Here is a 9,458-nt window from a genome sequence, read left to right on the forward strand (position 1 = left end):
ATCTAGAAAAATGGTACAGATGAACCGGTTTGCAAGGCAGAAATAGAGACACAGATGTAGAGAACAAATATATGGAGGGTGGGGTGGTGGTGGGATGAATTGGGAGATTCGGATTGACATATACACACTAATATGTATAAAATAGGTAACTAATAAGAACCTTCTGTATAAATAAATTAAATTAAATTATAAAAATAAAGTGATTATTGCTAGGTATGTCAAAAAAAAGGGGGGGTTGGTAAAGGAGGAAAGAAGCCAAATTTAGTCTTTAGCAGCTGCACATAGCTAGGGAGACAAAAATTGGAATTTGGGGCTAGCAAGGCAGCCAGGGAAACTCAGAGGAATGAGTTGTTCAGTACAACGTTTCCCCTTCAGGGTTTGGTCCGATCAAAAGCAGCACAGGGTTGACTGTATGAGACAGCAGCTAGAAAGTTTCTTCTGAAAGAAGTTGAAGAATCCAGCAGTGCTTGTTAAGAGTCTCATAGAGCTGGGAAGACAGGGCCTGTAGGGAGGAGCTCCAGTAAATGCCCTGTGTCTTCAGCAGGGGCCCCAGAAGACTGCTCCCTAAAAGAGAGAGTTGACTATGAATAAAATAGGCCTCACAAAAATCGAAGCCCAGACTAAATTGAGATCAATCCCTGATTGGATTAAGGTAATCTGCCCATTTTAGCTGCCAGAGAAAAGCTTCCTTAGGAGAAAAATAACGAGAACTCCAGAACTTCTTAATTTTTTAAAGATAACATCTAAGATAAGGAAGGAAGGGAGAAAGGGAGAAAGGAAGAAAGAAAGAAAAGAGAGAATAAGCATGTCAGAAGACAGGACAAAGAAAAAAAAAGAAGAGGCCATTAAAACAAACCCATCGGCGTCTCAGATACAGGAATTACTGGGAGTGCAATTTTAAATAATTTTTATTCACATGTTCAAAACTATAAGACAAGAAGGAGGAATTTCAGAAGAGAACCACCATTCATAAAAACTATTCAATGAATATTCTAGAGTTGAAAAATACAATAATTGAAATTAAGAATTCAGTAGTGATTTAACAGCAATGTGGAGATGTATTAGTAAGAGAAGATTGTTGAACTGGAAATAGGGGGAGTAGAAAATATCTATACTCTATCTACAAAGAGATAAAAATTAAGGGACCATTAAAAATAGGATATAAGGGATATTTCCACCATATTAAAAAGGTCTTTAAGTGCATGTAAATTGAGTCATAACATGAAAGGAGAAAGAGAATAGAGGGAGAAGCAGTATTTCAAGAAACAGTGGTTGGAGAGTCTCCAAAGCTGAAAAAGACATTGATCTTTAGATTTAAGAATTGCCAAGAATACCAAAGAGGATAAATACAAAGAAAAATATACTGGGGAACAACATACTAAAACTTTTAAAGACCAACACATGGAATAGCATCATTAAAATGCTGAGAGAAAATGACTACCAATTTAAAATCCTACATCCAGAGAAAATGATCTACAAAAGTTAAAGCAAAACAAAGACATTTTCAGACAAAAACTAAAAATATTTGTCTTCAGTAGACCTGCACTAAAACAAATTCTAAAGGGTGTTTTTCAGGCAAAATGAAAATAATCTCAGACTGAAAGTCAAAAATGCAAGAAGGAATGAAGAGGGTAAATACATGGGTTAACTAAAGATTGACTGTACAAAACAATAATTTTAATGGTTTAAAAATTTTAAAATATATGCAAACTAGTTATAGTTCGTGTGTATATTGTAACATCTAACAGTAATGCAAAAGAAAGAACTAGTAAATGAGTTTAAATATCCAAGTTTCTAGGCTTCTAGAGGAGTTGTAAAAGTAACTGTTAGCACTGGACTGAAATAAGGATGCATGTTATAATTTCTAGGAAAACCACTAAAATATAGTAAATGGAATAATAAAACTATTTGTTTATTAATCCGGAAAAAAAGGCAAGGAAGGAAGAAAAAGGACCCTAAAATAGTTGGCAAATAATAAGGTGGTAGAAATAAACTCAAATATATTCTTTGTTGAATTAATTTAAATTAAATTAATATACAAATAAATATTAAATTAACAGTGATTAATAAACTAATATTGGCAAATTGCATTTTGAAAATATATGTTGCTTTAAAAAGATATACTTTAATTGTAAGTACACAGAAAAGTCTAAAGGCAAAGGGATGGGAAAACCTATACCAAGAAAATATTAAGCAAAAGAAAGCTTAGGAAACTACATCAATGTCAGATAAAGTAGATTTAAAGACAAAAAAAGCATTCATTATTAGACAGAAAAGGTACTTAATGAAAAACTGATCAACTCACAAGGAAGATGTCAGGTCTAAATCTATAATGCACCCAATAACATAGCTTCAAAGTATCTAAAGAAAAATTAACCAAATTAAGACAAAGAATCCACCTTCACAGTAAGAAACATTTATATATATATCCAATAGCTGATGGAACCACCAAATATTTAACTCATGAAATCCACATTGCTGAGGGTGCAGAATATAGTCACTCACATATACTGAAAACTGATGTGATCTATCTTGAAATCCATTTGATCTAGTAACTTATATTTAAAATAATTTGATCTAGTATAATCAGATATGCAAAAAAATTTATATCATTCATTGAAGCGCTTATTCTTTTTAATGGCCAAAAAAGGCAAAAAAAACACTTTAAAGTACAAGAATGGGGAAGTACTTACATCAATTATCTACATGACTATACTATGCTACCACTAAAAAAAATTTCAAAGAAAAAACTGTTATGAGAAAATACTAACAATATAATGCTAAAAATTGAGGATAGAGGAGAAGCAGCATAAAAAAACAGAGAGTAGGTAATAAATTTTATATTCTAATGTGTGTGTGTTTTTGGAAGAAAAAATTTTTAAGATTAAAAGTCAATGAACTACTAAGTTGTTTTTTTCTCTTGAACAAATAAAGATTACTTTCTTTTTAAATTCTGTGGTTTCTAGCACCTTTTTTGCACTGTTTTCACCCAAGCCACCTATTATCCTGTTCCTCTTTATTATATCCTGCGAACATTTTTTATTCCTTATCTTACCTTCATAATCACAATTATGGCCTTTTCTTTGAAATACCCTTTTTTTGGCTTTCCTCATTTTTCATTCTATTTTTCTACTTGCCACTTCTTGGTCTTTTTTACAGCCTCCTTTCTGTCTGCTTTTTAAATACTGTGGTGTTTTCACTCACAATATTTGTCTTGGGTATTCAAATGCAAATTTTATCTTAAAAGTAATGTAAAAGGTAATATAAAGCACCAAAAGGTCTGAGTTCAAGAAAACAAGGCTGTTGCATCTCCAGCTTTTTCAAGAAAAATTTAAGATGGTGTTTTTCTTGTTAACTCACCTTTATATGTTTGCAACTAATACTCATTTTAAAAAATGATGGCCACATTATTACTTTTATGTGGAATTAACTGATCTCTACTAAATGTGTGTAACTTATTCTCAGAAAAGGGAATGCTAGCCAAAAATAAATAGATCAAAGGGTTTCCCATTATGATCTTTGATCCTTTGATCTGAACTGGTATGGTGATGGCTTCTAAATCTGTGTCTCTGGCCTCATACTCTTTTCTGAGATCCAGATCTACATAAAACCTTTTGGATATTTTTCAAACTTTATATTCAACATGCCCCAAATTGAATGTTTCATTCCTCTTGCTGTCCCCACTCCCAACCTCCCCACCCCCCCTACACAGACAAACACCACCCTCCATCCAACTTTCCAAGCCAGAATCCTGGGTCTTATTAGTGACACTTTCCTCTCTGCCGTCTGCTCTACCAAATGATCACTGAAGGAATCCAGGTCTACTGCTGGGACATTTCTCAAGTCTTCTACCTCTCCCCAAGCCTACTGTGCCTATGTAATGAAGGCCACCACCATCTCCTGCCAATATTAGGGTAAAAGCTCTTAGACTATCAAATTTTTAGAGCCTTCTTCCTCACTGTTAAGCCTGAGTAATCATTCTAAAGTATGAATCTTACCAAGTCATCCCCCTTATTAAAACTGTTCAGCATTTTATTCTTCAGTGGTTATTATCTGAAGTCTCTCCCTTGCAATAAATAAATTACAAGTGACAGGAACTCAACTCAGTCTGCTCCACAGGATTTGTGGCCAAATTGACCCCTTTATAGACGAAGCATCCTGTGCATCTAATTTGGTCCTTTCTTTTAGGAAAAGAGGGAACAAATATTTGTGACTGAAAGGTTTTGTTCTCAAGTAAGCCTCATCAAATGTCTAATGGCATTTCTCTCAGAAAGATGCATTTCACATCCTTCCAATAACTCAAACATGCTTCTAAAGTTCTTGTTGAAAAAAATCTATTTCTGTTGAGAAAACTCTCTGAGCTTGCTCCTCAATGCTTTTACTAAAGAACAGAGATGGACCTGCCCATCAACACACCTCAAACGAGATACTAGAGTTATAGTTAGCGTTGTCATTGCCAATGATTTCTGCCCTAAGAAAAGTAATGCTGGAAAAAAAGAAACATAAAGAAAAGCAAAAAACAAGCTGTGCATAAAGTGTCCATTCCTTTGCTAATCTCTCTGGAGCTACTGTGTTAAAATGTGAGAACTACCTGAACACTAAAACAAACAAACAAACAAAAAGAAACAAAAACCCCTCACTGCATAAACTACAAAGAAGGGATTTAATACTAGTATTTTAATATCTGAATATGACATACTATTCCTTTGAGTGAAGACTCAATCTTAGAGATTATTTTGACTGATACATAAATCTCTTCATTTTCTAAAACTTTCTCTTCATTGTTTATTCTGAAAAATCAAAAATTTGGCCTTGCCTAGAAAAGAGGAATCACGCCCTGATTTTTGCTTAAAATGTGGAAGTTATTGGTTCAAGTCATTGATGAGTTAAGAAGTAATTCTAGCTACAGGATGGCTGCTTCTGGAGAGCTACACAGTATCAGAGCATCAGGCTCAGCTTTCTTCTGCATGGGTTGCATTTCAGGTTGTGTTGACCCCTGGCAACTCAAGACCTACATCTTCATAGATCCAAGTGCAATGGAAAGAAACTACAGTCATCCCTGAGTATCTGCACAGGATTGGTTCCAAAAGCCCCGATTGCCATACCCAAATCAGATGTTCAAGTCCCTTATATAAAATGGCACAGTATAATGAATACAGTTGGCCCTCCATATCTGCAGGTTTCCCATTCACAGATTCAACCAACTATGGATGAAAATCCTGTGGATGTGGAGGACTAAATGTACTTTCTTTTTATACCAGAAAAGGTGCCAGGATAAGCTCCGATTGATTCAACTTGTATTACATGTCTATCTCTAAACCAACTACTAGGACTTAAGAAATGGAATACACTAGTTGCCCAGATCAAGTTCATGTGCTCTACCCCAGATTTTAATAGGCAGTTGCCCCAGCTAAGTCACAAAAAACAGAGTTGGGAGAGAACTCTCAAAGGAAAAGCAGTGTGATATTACCCAAAATAGGAGAAATCGGTGTTTGATGGGCAAAATCATAGTGTGTCTACCAAAAGTGTTCCCAGTGCCATAAATGGCTCCCTGTTTCCAGTACTTTGATCACCTTGCTTTTCCATCTCCAAGTGGAGATGTAATTGTGTACATTTTTAATTCAGAGAAATGAGTACAAATTATTTTAATAATCTAGAAAGAAAACTAAAATCTGCTATAAAACAACCTATTTGTCTTGTCAAAATCCACATGGACATCTTTAAAACTGCACATCTTTAAAAGGATTGCTAAATTAAAATCTTGCACCTTCCCCAGTGACTCTCTGTGTAAGTATCTCACAACCTTCATCATGGCCCCACTTTCAAAGTAGCTTATGCCTCCTAGAATTTTTATTCTCTTTTTGGATAAAGCTCAAGGTAGAGCTCATATTTCTTCCCAAGTAGGTTTATCATGCTGGTCATCCTGTTTTCTACCCTAATGCTTAATGCTTATTCTTTCAGCAAACATTTGTTGACCCTTCCTCTGTGCCTTTGGTTACACAAGGCACTGAGAATATAAATAAGCCCTTAGATAGGTTACATTTTAGCAGATGATGCACACAAATTAAGATCACAATCCAGTATATAAAGTTGTATAAAGTTCTCCGTAGAGATGAGGAGCCTACGTTATGGGAACACACAGGAGGGACACCAGAACCAAGAGACGTGAACAGTTAAGACTGGGTTTCCCTAAGGAGAATGTTCCTCAGGTTAAGCCGCAGTTAGGTAGCTAAACCTGCTCACCTGGCGGAGGCTCTATTCAAATGGATGGATTTCTTTGCATGGAGTTCTGCCTGTTGCCAGACAGTGCAGGGCAGCAGCAGCAGTCGAAATATGAATCTTGGGGAGAGGAATGATGTGGGTGTTGGCATCATCATATGAATTCGTCTCTGGCATTTCTCCGTGCCATAGTTCTCAACCCCTCTCCTCAGAACCATAATGACTAATCAAACAATAAAACCCCTTCACTAATAAAAGAGACTCCATTTTTTTCTCTCCAAATGGTGCAAGTTCTGTGATATAATTCTAACGTTTTCTTCTGATGATATAACATTATTTAAAAACTTAACTGCAATATGCTTGCAGAAAGGATATTCTCACTTTTAATAGTTCTTTTCTCTTTTTCACAAATTTCTTATATCTGAAAGATAATCGAGGATGTTACGTTTCAGTGTGGTAACATCTTACAGTCTCTGAAAAACAATTCAGTCCTAAGCATAATAAAAATAAATTTTAAAAATATTTAAAATAATTTACAATACAAATTAAACACTGATAGGTTGCCAACCTCGTTAAAAAGTCAGGACTTTTCTTTCTGAATTTGGACCTAAAAGTAAATGAATGTATTAAATATAAATTCATTATAAAAATAAAATATATTATCAAAATAAAATATTAAAATGCATGCTAAATGTAAATTATTTAGCTTGGTAAATTTAATTTAGGTTATGTATTTCTTTAACCCAAGTCAGTTTTTTGAGTAACAGACCTTTCTCTTCACCTGAAATTATTCCTTATAAACAACTCCTTTTTGTACCTGGTGCCACCGGATCAAGTCTGGGAGGTAACAGGTGACCAAAATTCTATAATATCAAAAGCAAATTGATTATGGGGAAAGTGACAGAGATAGCAACAAAAACATACAAACATAAAATAACAACCCCCACTAAAAATATATATTTTTTTGCATATATATATATATATATATATATATATATATATATATATATACTAAAGAGAGAATGACCCAGGATTCCTATTTCCTAAAGTACTTAAATAACTGAAGAACCTAATTTTCTCCCTTGGCAGATAAGCAATACAGACTGAGATCCTTATGCTTCTCCAAGTTCTTCTATTTTACAAAGTAAGCACATGATACACAATTTGACTGAAATAATTTTCAAAGTTGGAAAAGTTACAGATTTTTGTGACAAGAAAACCCAGGGCAGGAACCACTTATGGAAAGAAGGCAATTTGTTGGGAAACTACGTTCCCTTACCCCACCCGCATCAAGTAAAAATCTCAAAGAAAGGGACTGAAAAGGTAGCAACTGGAGAGGTTTATAGATTCACTTTGTACAAAAAGAATGACTTTAGATTTCATTACTTTCTAGTGCATCCAATTTCTTTAAGAAAAAATTTTTCTGTTTATGTGAAATAGCTAAGAATAAATGAAGTAAAAGGCTTGTTACAGATGACGATTCTTCACAAAAATTTATAGTCATAGTTCAAATTACCTTCTCAGTGACCATGTTTCCCAATTAAACTCTGACAGCACTGTAACCCGCCTCACCATTTTGAGAGCTTACTGTTTTAGGAGATGTATTTATTTCATTCTTTATCTTCAAGAGTTTGTTATCAGGGAAGAAAATTCTTAACATCATAAACAGTAACAACCACATTATGTGAGTATTTGTTTTCTGATGGTATGTACTCAAAAGTAATTTAATATTTTTAATCTATTTCCTGCAACACTATTCCCAAAATAAAACTGTCTGAATAGAATAAGGTGTGGGGAGCCAGTTCCTACTATCACCATGCCGCAAAGAAGATCATTAGAAGACTTCACATTTAAAATGGAGCTTATAAAGTAGAGCAACAATCCTTTTCTGTATTTAAATAATTAATTTTAGAATAGGTTGCAGATTTACAGAAAAGTTGCAAAGTTAGTACAGAGATTTCCTGTAACCTCCACACCGAATTCCCCCCGTTGCTAACATTTTACCTTGCTGTGGTGCTTCTGTCACAAGTTAGAAACCAATATTGCGATTAACTGAACTCTGTACTTAAGTAGAATTTTATTAAATCTTTACTAATGTCGTTTTTCTGTTCTAGAATCCCATCCAAGATACCTATTCACATTTAGTTGCCATGATTCCCTAGGCTCCTTAAGCTGTGACAGTTTCTCAAACATTCCCTGTTTTTGATGACCTTGCAATTTGAGGAGTACTGGTCAGGTATTTTGTAGAATGCCTCTCAATATGGGTTTGTCTGATGTTTTTCTCATGGTTAGACTGAGGTTATGGGCTTGGGCAGGAAGACCACAGAGATGAAATCTATTCCCATTTCACCATATCAAGGATTTACGCTGCTAAAATGACTTGTCACTGATGATGATAACTTTTATCGTCTAAGGTAGTGTGTTTACCAGGTTTCTCCAAAGTCAATTTACATTTCCCTTCCTTTCATACTAGTCTCTTTGGAGGCAAGTAATTAGCATAGTCTACCCTTAAGGGGTGGGAATTTGCATTCCAGCCCCGTGAGGGGGGAGTAGCTACATAAATAATTTATAATTCTGCTGAATGACAGATTTATAAAATGCCTTCTCCTTCATTTATTTATTAATTCAATCATGTATTTACATCAGTATGGATTCATGGATATTTATTTTATACTTTGGGTTATACTCTAATACCACTTTATTTATTTATTTATTTATTTTGTGGCACACAGGCCTCTGACTGTTGTGGCCTCTCCCGTTGCAGAGCACAAGCTCCGGATGTGCAGGCTCAGTAGCCATGGCTCACGGGCCCAGCCACTCTGTGGCATGTGGGATCTTCCCGGACCGGGGCATGAACCCGTGTCCCCTGCATTGGCAGGCGGACTCTCAACCACTGTGCCACCAGGGAAGCCCTAATACCACTTTATTTTATAAACTTTGTAGCTCAAATTGTTCCAGCTTTGACCATTGTAAACATACATATCTATAAATATTTCTATATGCATTTGTCTGTATCTACATAAAGCTAGATATGAATTCATACTGATGTCTCCAACTCCAAACCAGTACTTCTAGTTTATTCTAGCCTTCTCCCTTTGCTCATTTGTAACTTTCCACTCCAAACAGCAGAAATCTGCCTCCCACTATCTGCCATTCAATTACTTACTTGTTCAATCCCAGTATACATGTACAAAGATTTCAGATACATTAACCCATGCCCAGAACGACTTATTCTTCCA

Source organism: Kogia breviceps, chromosome 13, assembly GCF_026419965.1.
Source record: "Kogia breviceps isolate mKogBre1 chromosome 13, mKogBre1 haplotype 1, whole genome shotgun sequence".
NCBI classification, from domain to species: Eukaryota; Metazoa; Chordata; class Mammalia; order Artiodactyla; family Physeteridae; genus Kogia; species Kogia breviceps.